Below are 5,050 nucleotides of genomic sequence, written 5' to 3'. Positions count from 1 at the left end.
GCCAAAGCAATTGCAGCTGGACTGCTTACAAATAGTACACATATGTATTAACAGAAAGAAAAATAATAATAGTAAAAATATATAAAAAGTATTAAGCATGTAGTGCAAAATGAATTAATAATGTATGCAAGTATATAAACTAGAAATACAAATAAAATAAGGGATTTTCCACATTCTCTCTCTCTCTCTCTCTCTCAGGTGCAGACAACCTGAGTCACTGTAAAGTTTGCTACTTCAATCAATGTGCCGTTTTCATGCTTTGTTTTCGGTGAAGAATGGATTCGAATTCCAGGGTGAGGGTGAACACCTGTGATGACAGCTTACTTAAGTATGACATGATTCGGTGCTCACTCTCTCAATATAGCTGCTATCTCCAACTGTATAACTGTCGACGAGACGGCTCATAATTTCATGGAAAACTTTCAAAATAGCATAGTGATTCTTTGCTACTCCCGAGGTCCCAGTGCGGATTGAACCTGGGTCACGGTCCAGTGTGGCCTGTCCTCTCCGATAGACAGTAATGAAACGTGAGCCGCCTGCGATTAATTCAGAACATATGGTGTGAGGTCAGCGCTGCTATGGAGGAATGGGAATGGAGCCCATATACGCTGAGTGCATTTAAAGATTTATTCATTGACTTTCTTAACTGTGTTTCACATGAAACAAGATTCCTCTTTAATCAGTTATGCATTGCCAGTTAAAAGTTCAGACACACTCAATTTAAATGCTTTTCACGAATAAAAAAATAGTTTGATCTAAAGGCTTATGCTTTAATGCATTAAAGGGGTCATATGATGCTGCTAAAAAGAATGAACATTTGGGCGGCGTTATGTAAATCTTCCCACATAGTGAGGTAGACATGTGGGGCGTGTTAGAACGAGCCGTTTTAGGTAGGTGTGGCTGACTCTTAACTTTTATAAAGAATATCTCTTTGGATTTGAGACTTCAGTCTTTGCAACTTTACAGATCTTCTTTATGCACCAAGAGCTTGTAACACTCCAAAGAAAATGGAAAAATTGAAATTGCATCATATGACCCCTTTAAATTAGTATTGTAGGCTTAAATGCACCCCGTCTATAAAAACAGACATACAGTTATTTATTATATATATATATATATATAAAAATGATGCAGATATTTTTTAGAGGTATTTTTTGGGGTGAATACAATTCTCCCATACTTTCCCCCATGTTCTTGACAATTTATGATGTTCTCTATGAACTTCATCCTCTCGTACTCCATCTATGGGATGTTTTTTCAGAAGCTGTGCATGTTGATTGTAAACTACATGCTTTTATGTCTAGAATATGAGGTTAAATATGGCTGAGCAGTGCAGAGGTGAAGACTTCAACCCTCTATTGGGACCATGCTACATCCCGATTAAGGAGCGAGGGGTGCGAGAGAGGCTGAAAATGCCTCACACCTTCTCTCTGGCCATCACACATGAGTGCACACACCCCTCATAAAACGGTTACGATATCCAGTGAGTGTTAGACCTCGCAGGGGTCACACCCTTTCTTTGGGTCTGACGCCTGATGAAAACTCCCCCTGACAGCCACATCAATAATCTAAACTTCCAACGCCCTGCCTTCACTCCAGATCTGCTCAAACTCTCCCCAGCACCAGAGCCAAGGAGACCAAGAGGGAGGGAGGAGAAACTACCATAAAAAATAAACGACAAATCCCAAAGGGCAGACTGCAATAAATGTCAGTCTGCATCAGGGGGAGCAGGTTTGTGGAGCGAGCAACTAGCATCGGAGCACAGGAACGTCATGCCGAGGACAGGCTTCTCTCTCATCCCCTCCCTGCCCTCGTCTGACTAACCTCAATAAGGACAGACAGCCTGGATGCCCGTTCTCACACGGCATCGAAACCCGTTCCTAAACTGTAGCATGGGGTGTTCTATTGTGTATCACAAGCAGTTGCTGACTGGGATCTTGAATTGGCTTCATACTACTCATGGTCTCATATGCCAGGTGTTAAACGTAGCTCGCTGTTACCGTAAAGTTCCTTTAAGGCAAGTCGGTTCCATCGGATGCCATTTTTTTAACACCCACAGGCAGTTATTCTAGGTAGGGTGTCGTACGAGTGCAGTTCTTATCTAATAGGGAAAGGCCAAAACTGTTGGTTTCACTTTATTTTGATGGTCCCTTTAACACATTCTGTTGACTATAAGTAATGTTGCACCTACATGTCTACTAACTCTCATTAGAGTATTAGTAGAGTATTAGTAGACTGGTAGGGTTAGGGTTAGAATAAGATGACATGTACTTGCAAGGTTACTTATAGTCAGTAGAATGTCTATTGGGAGACCATCACAATAAAGAGTTAGCAGATATTAAAGGCAGAGTAAGCGATTTCTGGTAGCCAATGTTGATATTTGAAATCACCAAAACAAACACACCCCTACCCCAAAAGGGTCTTGCCCCTATTTTGATAGCTCCGCCCCACATATACGTACGCAACCCAGGCAACGATTAGTTCTGTGAAACTAAGCAAAACCAATGTTACACCGTGTCTACAGACGTGAGCGTCGCGGCGCAACAAATCCCCGACAGAAAACTGCTGCCGGGTTCTATTTATGACCTGCTGACACACATTTCAAATGGTTTTCAACGGTCGTTTGATCGCGTCCAGTGTAGGCAGACTTTAGCTGTTGTAGACACGGTGTTACTCACCTATTGAGAAGAAACAAAGCAACCTCGGCGTCCGATCGCAGGCCTCCGCTCCTTGAGTTCTCTCCAGCGCTGAAAAGCTGATCCGATATTTACACGGGTCCTAATTCTTGACTTATCGTTCCGCAGACGTTTTCCTCTTCTGTTTTTTATCCGCCATCTTTATCTTTCTGTCGCTCGGCTCGGCTAATGTCCATCCCATGCACTGAAAGCTCTCTCCTCCACATCATGAGTAGACACGCCCCTTATTGCTGATTGGCTACAAGTTTGTTTTGCTATTCGGCCCGAATCAGTTTTCTAAAGTGTTTTTGAAAAATCACATACCCTGCCTTTAAGCAGAAAGTCTTCTAATACTCTAATGTGAGTTAGTAGACATGTAGGTGTAACATTATTTATTGTCAACAGAATGTTCCAAAGGGACCATCAAAATAAAGTGTTACCGAACTGTTTGTCAGGAATGGGTTTCAGTATAACACGTTTCATGTACTATCAAACAACAATGGATTAATACATTTAGCTTGCTAAAAAGTATATTTTAGTAAATTAGTGGCAAAATTGGTCAGAATCTCATTTGATAAATTGATAAGAAATGTGGCTTACATGGTTAACTATTGTTAAATGATTAACATGGTTGTATATTGATATCTAGTTATATCCATGACAACATAATGCTTAAATAATGCCTAATGTGGTCGTAAAACAATAGCATCATAAATTTAGCTTCTTTAGTCCGCTCACAGACCAGAGACAACATTACAATAGGCTACATCAGGTTCCCAATTCCAGCCCATGTTCCGAAGTGAAGTAAACTTCAACGGATTTCCCCCGCTCAGGGAGGAGGGAGCAATGAACACTGTGTAAAGATCATATCGATTGCAGTTCATGCACAGTTCATGCATGTAGCTCACTTCTAACGAGCTGGTGCTAGGACTGGATTAACTGCTGGGCTACATCATGTGTCATTCACCGGTGAGAAATCTTTAAAAGTACTACAATACCAGGAAAGAAGATCGGGTTGTTGATGTTTGCCTGCCATCCTCGCTCCGTCTGCACAGCGTGCGTGAACGCGCTGATGACGTATCCTGTCTGCGCGAACCGGGTGCGCAGAGGTATGCTAATACATACGTTGACAAGCAGGTAGGAAAGCATATTAAATCGCTCGGACCGAGCGTTTTGATTGGACGAACATTTCTTGATCCTACACCTTCCACAGAATATATAAATACAGACAAATACATTTAGACCACTTAACTTAATGATTGCTATCGGGATGTGAAGAGACTTCCAACCAGCATAACAAAAAATGTTTCTGAAGACAATCACCTATTGCACCTTTAACTTAACCTACCAGCGTACTTCAATGAGTCTTCATGACGAGGGCTCTCTTTCCGCCTCTCGGACCGAACGTTTTGATTGGACGAACATTTCTTGATCCTACGCCTTCCACAGAATAAAATACAGACAAATACATTTAGACCACTTAACTTAATGATTGCTATCAGGATGTGAAGAGACTTTCAACCAGCATAACAAAAAATGTTTCTGAAGACAATCACCTATTGCACCTTTAAATCATGCTAAAAACTATATTTTCTGAAGTAAACAAACCAACTATTTCATGGCAGTTTGTGACAACTTTATGTTTTTGTGAATTTGTGTACAATCATACAATGTATGATTATGTACAATCTCAGTTGTATGTTTTGATGATCTTCTTATGCCCCGCTCACAGTTAGAATTAGGGGTGGACCTTCTTGCTTTTTTACCCCCTAAAATCATACATTTTAATATGAATCAAGTCATACAAATTAATGTGAATTTGCCACCAATTTACCTAAATGTAAAATAGTTATATTTTCTCATATAAGATTAGGTTAAAATTCTATCCAAAAAGGCAGTTGGTGCTTGGTGGAGATATAATTAAAGTTAATTTGACTTTTTTTTTTTTTATGTCTGTTGATATTTGTTTCATAGTGTTGCTTATCACAAAAAATAATTTTGACCCTCCTTAAAAAAGTACAATAATCCAGGCTACAGTGGAGCACTTGTGAGGGGCCAATTCGTAAATATTAATTAAAACACTCACTGTTTCAATAGTATGACCACAAGACATTAACAATATGCATGTTGACATGATTTTAGTGAAAAAAAATGCTTACTAACTGTTTTGTATAATATCTAATTTTACAATTTGTTTCCATGATACTGTAATGCCTTAAACCCTAAAATGGCCATAAAAATGACAAAAACAACTGCTCATATAAAACACCAAGTTTAAAGGCCTATTCACATCAAGGATGATAACTATAAAGATAACAATAAAGACATGGTTTTACAAATCGTTCTCAATATTAAAGAAAAGCAGAGTCCACACC

This window comes from Sinocyclocheilus rhinocerous, unplaced genomic scaffold (genome assembly GCF_001515625.1).
Source record: "Sinocyclocheilus rhinocerous isolate Xijiao unplaced genomic scaffold, SAMN03320098_v1.1 scaffold206, whole genome shotgun sequence".
In the NCBI taxonomy this organism is placed as follows: domain Eukaryota; kingdom Metazoa; phylum Chordata; class Actinopteri; order Cypriniformes; family Cyprinidae; genus Sinocyclocheilus; species Sinocyclocheilus rhinocerous.
The sequence above is the reverse complement of the archived record's forward strand: the minus strand, read 5'-3'. Positions refer to the sequence as shown.